We start from the raw sequence: 15,757 nt of genomic DNA, 5'->3' as shown, positions 1-15,757 counted from the left end.
TTTCTTTTTTTTTTTTTTTTAATTTATTTTTAATTTATTGGGGTGACAATTGTTAGTAAAATTACATAGATTTCAGGTGTGCAATTCTGTATCACATCATCCATAAATCACACTGTGTGTTCACCACCCAGAGTCAGCTCCCCTTCCATCACCATACATTTGATCCCCCTCATCCTCATCCCCCACCCCCCAACAAGTATTTCTTTATAGCCTGCCGCATCGTTGCTACTAGGGTTACTGGCTCTTCAAGCTTGGCCTGAGGGAGAAACATCAGCATGCTGGCTTGGTAATAAGCTGTGCTCTACTGGCTTCCAACGTGGGTATGAAATACACAGCGTGGGTGAAAAGTGGTAAATGTCTCCCCAGCTGAATGGTGGGTAATCTCTCTCAGCACTGCTGACGTGGAGTCAGAAAGAAAGCTCTACTGCTGTCTAACTGAGTCTCCATGACGATTCCTTACCCTGCCTGGGCGACCGTTTCTCCATCAGTAAACTGGACATGATACTACGTATTCTGCAGGCTATGGCAGGCACTGCACAGAATACTGGATGGACAGTGCGTTCTGTGTGACCACTAGTCTTGGGAAGGCACAGATACTCAATTTGTGTGTGTATTTAAAGTCAGAGCTGATCCCAGTACAACCCAGAAACTGTTAAGAGTGTTACTTGAATAAACTGAAGAAAAAAGTGTCCTAGAAACAACGTCTCTAGAGTTGCGGACTAAGAGGGTTGGAAAATGTGTGTGGCAACGAGGATCTAAATTCAATCAGCTGCAGAGAAAATGACCAGCCCGGCAGCCTTCTGTGGCTTCTTTGGGGGCGTCTCCCTGAAGGATAAAGCCCCAAACGCCCGGCTGGTTTACGGAGCACCACCCTGGGAGCATCACCCTGGGAGCACCACCCTGGGAGTTCCCATGGCTGCCACGAACGGGGAGGTGGAAATGAAGACTTTGTGCTGTGAGAGGCTCCCCGGGCTCCTACTGGCGACTTCCTCCTATAAATCAGCGGCGGACAGCTGTGTCTCCTTGCGCCATGGGATAGAAAAATAGACCCTGTTGCTAGACAGCAACGCAGGCTCCACAAACATCGTGGGATCAGAGGGCAGGGGCTTAGCCCAGGCACTACCCAAACAGGCCCACAGCCCCACAGATCATTTGTTTATTTTCACAGTGGCATTGCCTGTCTGTGCCAGGAAGGAGGAGAACCCCCTCTCTGCTCTGCATGTGTGGACCACTTAGGGCTCACCCCGCCAAGGCCACGACTGCAATGAGGCCCACTGACCTGCTGGCTCATTTATTCATTTGAGCTGCACATAGATTGTCAGGTCAAAGTTTTGAAGCTGATGGGGAAGCACACAGTCTACCACAGAATATTCTGCAATTTTATTTTACTTTATTTGGTCTGTCAAACATCTGATTGAGCAAGAAAGAGAAACCTTGTACTGACATATTCATCCGCTCCCCCATGCACCTTGCCGTCCCACCCCCAACTTCCATCAGGGTCTTTACTTTCCAATCAGCCTGTGACCCACCCAGGTAAACAGGCTATGGCAGCTGTGAGGCTGAGCCCTCCTTCCTTTGAGTTGAACCCATCTCTTCCAAAATAAAAGCACTTTTCCAACATTTTTAAATGAAAATTTCCAAACATACATTAATAGAAGATGTTTACAGTGAACACCTGTAAACCCACACCTTCTTTCTACTATTAACATATTAGGATACTTGCTTTATCATATAGCTACCTATCAATCCATCTTATTTTTGACACATTTTGGAGTTAATTGCAGACACTGTACCCTTCCTCCCAATTACTTTGTTTTGTATGCCAGTAACTGGACTTCAGTATTTGCATTTTTTAAAAAAATATTTGCTTTATATATTTAGATGCATAAAGCAGTTTTTTCTTTGAATGTAAAACTTACATACAATGAAATGCACATATCTTTAGCATATGTTTGTTGAGTTGACAAATGCATACATCTGAGTAACCCAAACTCCTATCAAGATATAAAACATTGGCATCACCCAGAAGGTTTCCTCATGTTCCTGCCTAGTCAATATCTGCCTCTACTCCCTCAGAAGCAGGGAGTTCTGTTCTGTTTATTCCCCCTTAGATTAGGATTGCCTGTTCTAGAACTTCATACAAATAGACTCATAAATTATGCTCTCTTTGTGTAAGGTCTCTTTCACTCAGCATAATGTTTAGAGGTTCCTCTGTCTTGTCATCTATATTAATAGTTTGTTCCTTATTGCCAAGTAGGAGGATTCCATTGTATAAATATTCCAGTGTGTTCTTCCATTCTCTCATTTTTGGGTCTGGGCTGTTTCCAGTTATTGGGTCACAGTCAAAAAAGTTGCTATGAATATTCTTGTTCAAGTCCCATTGTGGACATATATGTTTTCATCTCTCTTGTTATAAATATATAGAATTGAAATTACTAGCTTATAGAGAGTATAGAAACTGCCAGACATTTTTTCCAAAGTGATTTTAACATTTTACACTCCACCTGCAATGTCTGATAGTTTTGGTTGCTCTACATCCTTGCCAACATTTGGGGTTGTCAGTCTTAAATCTTAGCCATTCTGGTGGATGGACAGCGGTATCTCTCATTATGGTTTTAATAACTTTAAATATGTGTATCTGTTGTTCTAAATTCTGAGACTTGATTGATCAATATCCCTGGCCTGGTTTTCAACATTAGTTTTCATTTTCTAAAAGTGGGTTGGAGCATATAGTTACTTGCCTTAAATTATTCTGGGATTGAGTGAAATATAAATTTTTTTCAAATCATTATGATCACTGTTCATTAAATACTCATCTGGTATGAGAATTTCCATTATAACACCTTTCTTTGGGTGGGAGATGTGTCTCAGGAAGTGAGTAAGGGATGCATTTTTAGGAGTAAGTTTTGATAAATATAGAACCTTGGGGATATAGTCTTCGAATGAATGCCGTCAGCAAGCATAGCAGTTTTTAGGAATGTTTGCAATGAATGTGTTGTGGCAGCATTTGGAATGCCATTTCCTTAACTCTTGGAGCTTTTCCTCCTCTCCTGCTCTGAAATATTCAGAATTGGGACTCTATTCCTCCTTACAGTCCTCTTTGGCTTTCGTAGCAGCCTGCCTGATTTCTGTCCTGTCTTTCCTGCTGCGGCAGCTCCGGCTGCTTTTTCAACAGGCCTTTTTCTTTCTCTGTGTGCACTACCTATGTTCAAGCTCCAGGCTCTGGGTTCCAAGCCTCATGCATGTGTAAATATATCTCTCCAGCTGCAACTTTTCTCCTGAAAGGAGACATCCCATCAGCGCGATTTCCTAAAAGCACAACTCTGTTTATGATTATTTAATAATTCTTCATCACCTGTCAGAGAAAGCCCATAATAGCTGACAGTTTTTGTTTGTTTATTTGTTTGTTTTTGATGCCCCTGCCAAGCCCAATTCTGTAATAAGCACTTTATTTATCTCATTTAATTCCCACTACAATATCGATGGGGTAGGTCCTAGTTTTACATTTGTGGATGAGGAAACTGAGGCTTAGAGAGGTTAAGCAATTCACCTACGGTTACATAGCTGGTAAGTTGTGGAATCGATATTCAAAGCCAGGCAGGCTGACCCCAGAATCCAAGCTTTTAAGTTCTTTATTTTTCCATCGTAATATGACCTCATCCTGTCTTCCGGGCTTCAGTTCTGACACTTCCTATCTCCCTTCTTCAGCCACAGTGACGGATCTACTGTAACTTGAAGCAGACCAGACTCTCTCATACCTTTCTGACTTGGCAAATGCTATTGCCTCTGCCTAGGACAGTTGTTCCACTTGCCCCCTTTTTCATTCTGTCAGAAATGAGTGTAAACCTCACTGCCCCTGAGGGCTCTTCTAAAACCAGCGCTGCTGCTTGCTACTCCTGTTCTTCTATAGCGTGTATGCTTTTGTGTTGTGTCGGTGTTTCAGCCCACATGTGACGTAATTCGACAGGGACAGGACCGGTTTTACTCGCCTTGTATTCCAGGAAGTTAGCCTAGAAACTGGAAAATTATGGTTACTCAGCCTCCGCGGTGGGGTTCCCTGGGAAACAGACACTGAGAACAACCGCTGGGAGGGAGGGAAAGAGGGGAGCAGAATGGGGCAGAGGAGAACTGAGCTGAGTTCAGTTACTTAAGAAGCCTCAGCTGGCCCATGAGGGGCTCTGGAGATGCAACTGTCCTTTGCAGTTTTCCTCATTGAATCCAAGGATCGGGCCTTTGTCCCCCAGTGTCTACCAATCCCTGGATGGGGCATGCCCCCTTAGGTGGGTGGCGCCTGGAGCAACTCTGGGAGAAGAATTTAGCTATGAAATCTGCAGCACCCCCAATACTTCGGGTGCCTCAGGAAAAGAACACCTTGGTTCTGTGGGGATAGCACACCACTGCGTGAGCTACACGCAGCAAACACGTGCGGAAAGAACGAACACATAAGGGAGTCTGTCTTCAGCAACTATGTGTACTGTGTACTGTGTAGCCTCTGGTACATATGGTAGTCTTTTAAAAAGAGAGGAAAGTTTTAAAGAGAATTTGGGAATGTATTAGCTGATCATTAATGGATTAACTCTGTATCAAGAAAATAGATATTTGTTTGATTTTACCAGGATGGAAAAGTTCTTCTCATGTTGAACATTGCTTAGCAATACATTGGACTTTCCTGGAAGAGGGAGGGTGGACGTCTCTACAATACATAAGGCTTTCATTTTGCTCTGTAATCTGTTAAACATGCTAAGTGATATGAAGTGTATGGGAGGCATGTGTATGAGGCATTACTAGATTCTGACTCCATGAATGTGACTTACAGGTATCCTTTATCTTTTCTTATGGTCATTTAAATGGGCCTGTGGCAGCTTTTTCTGGTGACTTCCTTTCTCACACAGAACCAGTGACTTGAGGTCCCAGTTTGCTTTGAGTGTTAGATTTAGCTTTATTACATAGAGTTTATACGTCAGCAGGCCTCCCCTCTCCATTCCTGTAGTTTTGTTGATTTAATCCTAGGATGTGGTTTGGTTGGTTTACAGCCTCTTTAAGATATTATCATCCTCCACCAGAATTACCATCTTGATTCTTCTCTCTCGCAGAAGGAGGCAGAGGTAGCCCTTTGCGTTAAGACTCTGGCCCCACAGCCACAGAACCAGTGACCTCAAGCCACCCTGTGGAATCCAAGCCACCTCTGGAGATTCTCAGACTGACTGAGCCTGATAATGGACTCTGTCACTTCGTGGGGTATTTCAGATTGTGGACATTTAGAGCATTATTATAGAATTGTTTATTGGCCTGTATAAACATATACACCATTTATCACTATAAATGTAACAGGTGCTTCCCAGGCTACCAGCTGGAGGTAATTTAGGTCTCTAAAATAGTAACAGAGCAGTATTTTTCAGGCTTAGCTGTCTTCACAGAGAACTGCAGAAACCTCAGCCCCCTTGAAATTCTTCCTTTGGGTCCCAAGGCAGAGGAGGTTGGGGAGAGACCCCCTGGGGCATCTTCACAATTGCTGTGTCTCTCCATGTTCTACATAGTCGCCTGACTTTCCGTGGAAAATGCCACTGGCAGAACATCCACACCTGACAGCCTAATGCTCTTATCTATTTATTTTTTCTTCTCAATGGAGGAGAGTTCTCAGTATTTCATACCGATGGCTTCGTTCATTCATTCAATAAACACTTAAATTGAATGTCTGTTATATACTAAGGATTGCTCTAGGTAGTAAGGTACACATATAAACAAAATAGATCAAGTCACGTTCTCATGGTACTTATAATTCAGGAAGGGGAAAGAGATGCTCTATGGATCGATCAGTACAAGTCAGGGGATGATAATGTGCTAGAAGGGAGAGTACAGCAAGAAAAGGGGGTACAGAACAATGGTGGGGGTGAGTGCTATTTACTATAGATAAGGTGATACCTGAGCAGAGATTGGGAGGAAGTGAGGGAGGGAGTTGTGTGGATATGTAAAGAAAGAGACTTCCAGGCAAAGAGATGGCATATTCAAAGGGGTCCAAGAAGGCTTGACACACTTAAGGAACAGCAAGAAGGCCAGTGTATCTGGAATGGGGAACTTATGGGCTATGGAACAACTTGAAGTCTTACTCTCGGTGAGACAGAAAGCATTGAAGGGTCCTAAGCAGGTGAACGAGATGATCTGATGTCTGGTTTAACAAAATCACTCTGTTGTGTGGAGAATAGACTGTAGCGGGCAGGGAGCAAGAGTAGTAAAAGGGAGGCCAGTTAGGAGGCCACTGCAATTGTCAAGGGGAGGGAGGATGGTGGCTTATAATAGGAGGGTAATGGTGTGCATGCTGAAAGTGGTCACATCCTGAATATACTTAGAAGGAAGAGTTAACCGAATTTGGTGAATGTGAGAGAAAGAGAATGACTCCAAGGATTGTAGCTTTAGCAATCGGTTAAAATGGAAAAGTCATTACTGGGGACAATGAAAGAGGATAAGGTTTGAGTGGAAACACAAAGTGTTCCATTTTGACATATAAGGTGTTGAATAATTGGTTGGAAATAGGAGCTTGGCATTAAGAGAAGATGTTGGGGTTGTAGATAAAAATTTGGGACACAGCATACAGAGAATATTTCAAGCCTCGGTACCCAATGAAATCACCCACAGTGAGTGTAGGTAGAGAAGATGTGAGATCTAAGGATGAGGTCTGAAGCCCTCCAATGTTTAGAGGTCAGAAGAGACTGAGAAAGAGTGACTACTGAAGTCTTCCTGGAAATAAAGTGAAGAAAGTATTTCAAGAGGGAAAGATCAATTAAGTCAAATACTCCTGATGCATTAGGTTAGATGAAGCCTTAGAAATGAGCATTGGTTTTGGCAATAGAAGGTCATCGGAGACCTTGTTATAAGCAATCTTGGGAAATTGGGGTGAATTCAAGCCACGTTGGAGTGAATTCAGGAAAGAATTGAAGAAGAGTGGATGTAACAAGTCCATACAAGTCTTTGTAGTAGTTTTGCTGTAAAAGAGTACAGAGAGATGTAGCTGGGGGCGGGGGGATGTGGGGTCCAGGGAAGCTTTCTTTTTTTTTTTTAAATTATGGGTATAACTGAATGTTTGTATAATAGTGGGATAATACAGGAGAGCAAAAAAAATTAGCTGAAGTCGGAGGGAGATGATGTAACTGTAGGAATTATGCCCTTGAGCAGATGAAAGGGGATGGGATTCTGTGTGCATGCTTTGGCCCTTGCTAGGGCTTGGATGGCTTACTTATTACAACAGAGAAGGCAGCGTATGGGCACAGATGCAGGTGAGACGGTTTACTAAATGGTAGGAGCGTGTGCAAGCCCTCTTCTGACTGCTTCTGTTTTGTTTTGTTTTGTTGTTTGTTTGCTTTTTGGTGAACGAAGAAGCAAGATCAGAGTTAAGAATGAGGATGAGGAGTGCCGGAAATTTGAATAGAGGTCGGAAGGAATGAAATATTAATAGTTGTCTAGAAGAGTGGCAGAATAAATTGGTAAAGGAAACATAGTAAATTTGCTGCATAGCCAAGGTCTCACTTCATAATTTGAAGAAAGATCCATCAGCGTGGTTGTGTACTTTTCCTAGCCCTCATCAGTTGCCTAGGTAGATACGAGGATGTGGAGAAGGTGAAACATTGGGAGTTTTATCGGTTGATAGCAGAGGGAGACAGAGACTGACTGACCATGGATTTTCCACTCTCAATGGAAAATGAATGGGAAAGATACATCTCACTACTGGTTGTTTATCCCTTGAAGTCTCTGGAACTTGTCCAAAGTGAATGAGACAGAAATTCATTTGATCCAAGAGCCCTTTTCTGTGACACCAAGTATTATACTACTCCTGCCACGGTCACATGCCCCAATTTTCTCTCCCATCTAGCACACGTGACAGGAGCCTCGAGAAGGTGGGATTATAGAATAGTTCTCATCGCCCAGTGGTTGAAGGGGCCTAGTCCAGGGGCTGGCTTACCACATCCTCCCACTCCCCCTAGCATTCAGTTCTTTTTTTTTTTATACAGCGCAGCCAAGATTTTGGTTCTTCAAGCAGCAGGAGCCCTTGTGTTGTGCCTGGAATGTTCCTCGGCAACATGTACACGGAAGAAATCTGAATGCCGGGACCTCTGTCATCAAATTGCCCCATTGATTTGTTTTCCTAGTGTGTGGATCCTATAGTTCCCAGGAAATTTGAAGAATAAATAAAGTGGATAGTTATTTATATTGTTGCGATAGAGACCCACTTGCATTTACTTAGGGATAGACTAAGGAATGACAAGAAAGTTTTCTCTGGAAAGCCTTTTGAAAGTGTTTGTCCCTAAGAAGATGTTGTGTTTAAAGCAGCAATGATATCTGTGTTCTATGAACTGAGAGTCAGGGGTACATCACTTGAAAATAACCCTCTGTCATTCTGAGGCTTATACATATTTTTTCCCCAAATTAACTGGAACTTTCCATTAAGCAATGTGATGTTGTAAAAAAATTTTTATTTTTCACTTACAATGTCTTGACAGTGTCCAGTAGAAAGTAATGCCAAATCGGAATTACAGAAACAGCCTTCTGTTATTGTCCTGGAGTTAAAAATCCAAACATAGAAAAGTGTGGCTCTGATTTTTCCAATTGTCCTTACATTTTTTTTTCTTACTATGTGACCAAGGCAGCTAAATTCTTATGTGCATGTTTTCTTGCATGGCTTGGAATTACACATTTTATTACCATATCAGATGTTTCTTGTGTTCGTGCTGTTCAAGCTTTCTTTCCTGAAACCCAGGCCTCTTCTAAATCGCACACTTCCAAGTGTTAGAAATAGGATTGAGGTACATCCACTATAGAAAACAGTATGGTAGTTCCTCAAGGAATTAAAAACAGAACTACCATAGTGATCTAGCAATTCCACTTCTGGGTATATGTCCAAAGGAAATGAAATTATCTCAAAGAGATAGCTGCACCCTCATGTTCAGAGTAGTGGTATTCACAATTGCCAAGGTATGGAAACAACCTAAGAGTCATTGATGGATGAGTAGATAAAGACAATTGGAGATATATCTATATATAATAAAATATTAACTCAGCCTTAAAAAAGAAGGAAATCTGTTATTTGTGACAATGTAAATGAACCTGGAGGGCATTACGCTAAGTGAAATAGCCAGACACAGAAAGACAAATGCTGGATGGTATCGTATGTGCAACTGGGGGGGAAAAAAGTCTAACTCATAGAAAGTAGTGGCTGGGGCTATGGGTGGGGTGGAGGAAATCGGGAGAAGTTGGTAAAGATAAAACTTTCAGTTATAAGATGAATAAGGTCTGAGGATCTAATGTAGAACATGGTGAATATAGTTGGGAATACTGCATTGTGTAATTGAGGTTTTCTAAGGGAGTAGAACTTAAATGTTCGTACACACTCATACACAAAAGGTAAATATGTGAGATGATGGAGGTGTGAATTCACTCAATGGTGGGGATCCTTGCACAATGTATATCCAATCGTAATGTCTATACCGTAAATTTTATTACTCCTCAATAAAGCTGTGGGTTAAAAAAGAAGAAGAAGTGGCTGGAGCTGGCTGCAGACATGAGACGAGCACTGCTCTGTTGATCACTGCAGCTTGGCTTACTTAAGCCAGACCTGGTTCAGTCTCTCACTGCTAAGCCTCCACAGCAAGCTCTCTTTGAAATGACCATGATTTCTGTGACCTTGATTTTGTTGAGAGCTCAAGACAGAAGGGCCTGTCTGGCCATCGCTGGACAAGTCAAAAAGGCAGAGGGGAAGAGAAGGAGGTGATGGGTAATCCCACAGCGCTGAGTGGGGCAGTGATGAAAGGAGGTGTTGCCGTGTTGCCGTTAGTGTCTGTAGCCTGGGACTCTGTGTGTGTGTATGTTGTGGGCGGTGGGGGAGCGAGCTCTGCAATCCCCTCAGGCTATCGAACTAGGAAAACAATGTCTGTGGAGACCAGAGACAAAGGCTTCCCAGCAGCAAAGGATGCTCTTGAATCCTTCCAGCCACACTTATACTGGCGTTATTCATGACCTATCTGCCTCCCAGCAGTCAATGTTGAGAGGGAATGGTGAAAAGACAATAGTCCATTTAACAAAGCAGATGCTTTCAGCTCCTATTTTAACCTCTTTCACATCCTGTCATCACTCCTTAAAGTGCAGAGTTTTCACAGATTGGAAAGAAATTGTCCGGAAGAAAGGCCGATCCCTGTGTGTGTTGGGCATGTAAGTGCAGGTGGGGATGAGGAATGGGGCCAGGAGGGCACAGGAGGGGGACTCGCAGCTCCTACACAGATCCGTTCAAAGGCTTTCCACTGTGCGTAGTGTCCAACCTAGCCTTCCGGCCACAGCCCCTCCCCAGACCTGTCCAGCTCCCTCCTGCCCAGGCCCTCACAAATGTTCTCTCTACAGGATTTCCACAGCACCTGAAATATTGCTAATACCTGCCAAGTGCTGACTATGCACCAGACACTGTGCTAAGTACCATAAATGATTATTTCATTTAACTCTCACAGCTGTGAAGAAAGAATTATTATTTAACTCACAAATGAAGAAACAAATTCTCAGAGAGGTTAAGACATGTGTCAAAGATTCACAGCTAATGAGCAGCTGAATCAAAATTTGATTCTAGGTCTGTTTCACTTCAGAACCTAAGCTCCGTTTTACTTTCTCATTTATTTTGTATAAAAACATCTAAACGTTTTCTCTTCCATCAGATCTAAGGCCCATGAGGCCAGGGACTGTGTCTGTTTTATTGAACACTCTTATCCTGGAACCTCACATGGTCCTAGAGTACAGTAAATATTTACTAAAATAGTGAATAAAAAGTGAAACGAAGCATGGTTGCAGCCTCAGAATGCCTCAATGTGGATGTGCTGATATTTCGTTATGGTTCCTGCTCTCAGAGGACGCAGTGATGGTCAGGCCCTGACTGGCCCCACTCCCACTTTATCTGAGCAGTAACTAGGAAGACCGATTTGAGGAAAGATTCCTCTCCTGAGACCCAGAACTGTATATCCAGTTACCAAACTGACATGACTACTTGGATACCTGATAGGTTTCCCCAATTTAATACGTTTTAACTGGTCCTTCCTCGTTCTTTTCTACTTTAGTCAATGGCCATGACACTCACCCACCTGTCAAACTGCAGGAACCTGACAGACATTCCTGATGTCTTCAGGATGTTATTCCTCACATCCAATCCAATTGCAAGTCCTACTGACCAGCCTCCAAGATATATCTTTAGATGGTCCATAGCTCCCACCACCATCCCAGCTACTTCAAGTTGCCATTGCAGCAGCTGCCTTACCTAGAATATCCCTTGTGTTGACTGTGGTTTCTGGGTCTTTGGAGATGCTCACTGGCTCATGAATTTCTATGAGAGGAAAATGGTATACCTTGGTAGGAAAGCATCAGCAGTTAGGGCAGCACATAGCGTGAGTGGTTGGGTGGGTTCATTTGAGCGTAACATTGGTCACTGCAGGCTGGAGAAAGTGGTAGGCAGGACATGGTGATCAGAGAACCTCTCTGCTTGGCAAAGGGAGATCTTTGCTCGGTACCTATGCCCTGGGATGGTTACAGGTGCTGCTTCTTTCCCCTTCCTCCCATCTCTGTGCATCTCCTCTCAACTGTAGTCTCTTCAGAGACCATGACGTCCTGATGGTGACAGGATCATCTTTCCTACTTCCTTCCCTTCTTTCTTCCTGTCCATAGCTCAGCCCACTTTCCAAAGGCACAAACGTAGACAAGACCAGGACTCCTAATCTGAAGAAGAGCTCCTAATGGAGCTGAGAGGCATGAGAGAATCTCCTGGTCAGCTTTTCTCATATGCAGGACTCGAGGTTTTGCTGTCTGTGATTCCAGACCTTTCTGGAATCTTGGTAAAGCCTGAACAATGGAGGAGTAAGACACAGAGTCTTTGATACAAGGTAGAGAGTACAGAGACCAAAGACCACAAGAAGGTGGCCAAAGGAAGAAGAGTTTATAAACAGGTAAGAGAATAAGATTAAGAACCAGCATAAAGCAAACCTTGTATGTTTAGCAATTTGCTTAAATGGTTGTATAGGAAGAGATAATTATTTTTCACATTGGAGTGCAAGTTTCTCGAAGTCAAGGGTCTCATTTTGGTCATTTTGTAGCCTTCCCACCACCGCAGTGCATTGTGTAAGCTTATCAAATAGTTGTTGCATTTATCCAGAGCCTCAAAATAATTGACACGGGCTCTGTGTGAAACATTCTAGGCATATCTCCATACTAGCCCACCATCTGAGCTTTTGGGAGAATGGAAAATAATTTATATGTCAGAGTGGCTCCACGATTATTCAGAACTGGCATGGAGAGGATTATCAGAGTGAGAAATTTTGCAGTCAGGCTCTCTGGGGCCTCTTTGAAGTGGGTGTTTATTACATATTTTGCTGACTGCTTCCATAAATCCCAAGAGTGCTGGTAATTTTACATCAAAAAATAAGAAGTGGAAATGAAGCAATTTGGCTGTGAGCACATCTTTGAATTTCTACTGGTTGCTTCTGATTATAATTTGGCTGTGAATACATTTTTACCATTTGCTGTATGGTATGAAAAAAAAACACACACCCTGATACTTTAGAATAGAACAATGTCTAAAAACATGCCCAAGTTCAGAAGGCGAGGAGAAATCTCTGAAACAAGGTTGGCCAGCACTCCAGAGAACACAAGGAGGAAACTTTTCATTCCTCAAAACCATTGACCTTGGCCCTCTTTGTGGCCTTTTTAGTACAAATACTGGATTTGCGGAGGCATTTGGAGGGTCGTTAATTACAAACGGGTGCTCTTTCTGTGTGGGGAGACCATGTTCAGGTTCAAGACCCTGAAGTTTTGGATGAGGCCAACTCTCAAACATTGTATTTTTCCTGTAGTTCTTTATTATTAATAATAATAATAATAATAATAATAATAAACTTAGAAATAATGAGACCAATAAGAGTAGAGAATTGAAATAATAATAGGTCCCATTTATTAAGTGCTTACTAGTGCCAAGAACTGTTTTATGAGCAGTAAGTCATTAAATCTTCACAACATCACTATGCTTAGAGATGAGGAAGCTTAGAAACAGAAAAGTGAAATATGCCAACCAGGGCCACATGGCCCAGCCAGGATTCAACCTCCTGGTGGATTCACATTCTCCTGGTGACAAAGCTGAGCTCCTAGGTGAGCGACACCACTTCCTGGCAGTACCAAACTAATTGAAAAGCAAGGGAAACCAGGACCACAAGCTTTATATTTTGTGCTGAGTTCCGGGATTTAGGCCCCAGAAAAGCTAAACTAGTTAGAAAAATAAAAAATAACTAATAAATTTTAAAAAGGCTGAAACTGAAAGGTCCACCCTTTGTCTTCTGCGTGTCCAAGGCCAGGCTGACAAAGCCAGTTTAAGGCAGTTTAAGATTTTTCCCTTTCCATGGCCAGATCTGTTTTAGATCGAATCTTCCAGCTGGTCCTGATTTACAGAATGGTGCTCAGTTTTCCAAACAAGCCATGCGCTGGCCTATCAGAATTCCATTCCAGCTAATGCTGGTTTGGTTGTGCCACGACTCTCATGGCTGGGGTGTATATTTCCCCCTTCTTCTTTTTTTCTTTTTTGTAAAAGTGGAGCATACCAGTTCGTTCTAATTATTGCATGTTGTAATACTTTTACATGCAATTTTCCCCTTCAGTTCATTGCTCCCTACGAAGGAGTTTGTGGGTATGATTATTGTATTATGTTTATAATTGAAAACAGCTGACTTCATGGATTTTTACATTTTACCTAGTTTTCCAGCTGGGTCTGACTTTGGCTTGTCATGTGAGGCATAAGGGGAGGTGGTTTGGAGGAGAAAGTGGGGGAGAGTGTCAAATCATTGCTTTCGTAGCCAACATCAATAATGAACTAGCTCCAGAGAAGAAAGGATAGGATTCTCTCAGTGCAACTCTGTCAGAGCCTAAGAAAGGTTTCTGGAGAGCAATTTTCAAACATGAAAATGGAGAAAGAAAAGTGTAAGTGAACGTGTGGGTCATGATACCAGAGCCACCAATTGAGTGAGTGCTTATTATATGCCATGCACTGTGCTAACCACTCTCCGTGAGTTATTTCACTTAATCCTCACAACAACCCCATTTTGCAGATGAGACAACTGAAGCTGGGGAGGGTAAGGAGGAAATGTAAGGTGAGGGAGCTGGGATTCAAGCCTGAGATTTTTCTGAGACCAGAGACCAGGCTCCTAAACATTCATCCCACTCTCCCTGCCACTGGGCTGTCCTGCATATGGGAGGTTATAGCTAGAGAACCATTCAAAGGCCTATTTTGAAGGGCACTTCAGCCCTGCTCGACTTATGTGTTTTCCTGGATTTCTCTCATAGAGACCCCTCCCTTAGTCTGACAGGAAATCTTATTGTCAGTCATCTGGGGTTGTCAATCCCACCCCCATCACTTTTTTTTTTAGAATTGCTATAAAGTCAGTTTATTGATGTGTAGGCAGTGGACTCTCCGGTTCCTTCCAGTTCTTAAATTTTAGGATGCTGATTTTTAAAGAAAATTTTTATTAAAAATATTGCTAACATACAATATTATATTAGTTTCAGGGGTAGTAGTTATTTAACATTTATACACCTAAAGAAGTGATCATCATGATAAGTCCAGCAACCATCTGACACTGTATCACGCTATCACAGTATTATTGACTATATGCCCCATTCTGTACATTACATCCCCATGACTTATGTGTTTCATACCTGGAAATTTGGACCTCTTATTCCCCTTTACCTTCCCCCTACCCGCTTTTTAGTTTATCAATTACAGTTGACATTCAATATTATTTTATATTAATTTTAGGTGTACAGCATATGGTTAGACATTCATATAATATACTGATTAGTCTAGTACCCATCTGGCAGTATACCTAGTTATTACCATATCGTTGACCATATTCCCCATGCTTTACTTTATATCCCCACGACTATTTTGTAACTTCCAATTTATACTTCTTAATCCCCTCACCTTTTCCACCCTGCCCCCTCAACCACCTCCCGTCTATCACCCCAACAACTCTAGGACCCATCTGACACCATGCATAGTTCTTACAATATTATTGACTACATTCCTTATGCTATAACCTACATCCCCATGACTACTTTGTAACAACCAATTTGTACTTCTTAATCCCTTCTCCTTTTTACACCCACACCCACAAACCCCCTCCCATCTGGCAACCATCAAGATGTTTTCTGTATCTATGAATTCGTTTCTGTTTTGTTTGTAAATTTTGTTCTTTATGTTCCATATATAAGCAAAATCACATTGCATCTGTCTGTCTCTGTCTGACACTCCACTCAGCACAATACCCTCCAGGTCCATCCATGCTGCCACAGATCATGCTACCACAGATGGCAAGGACCCATTCCCTTCCATGGCTGAGCAATATTCCATTGTATAGATGCATGCTTCCTCTTTATCCGTTCTTCCATCAACGGACTCCCAGGCTGCCTCCACATCTTGGCCATTGTAAACAATGCTGCAATGAACATATGGATACACATGTCTCCTTGAAGTAGCATTTAGGGTTTCTTAGGATAAATGCCCACAAGTGGGATTAATGGGTCCTTCTTTGTCTCTTCTTATAGCCTCTGTTCTAAAGTCTATTTTGTCTGATGTGAGTATTGCTACCCCAGCTTTTTTTTTGTTTTTATTTTGTTTCCATTTTCATGAAATATGAAAATATTGCTAACATACCATGAAATACCATATTTGTTCTAACATGTTATGAAATACCATATT

This window comes from Rhinolophus ferrumequinum, chromosome 6, assembly GCF_004115265.2.
Source record: "Rhinolophus ferrumequinum isolate MPI-CBG mRhiFer1 chromosome 6, mRhiFer1_v1.p, whole genome shotgun sequence".
Classification (NCBI taxonomy): domain Eukaryota; kingdom Metazoa; phylum Chordata; class Mammalia; order Chiroptera; family Rhinolophidae; genus Rhinolophus; species Rhinolophus ferrumequinum.
The sequence above is the reverse complement of the archived record's forward strand: the minus strand, read 5'-3'. Positions refer to the sequence as shown.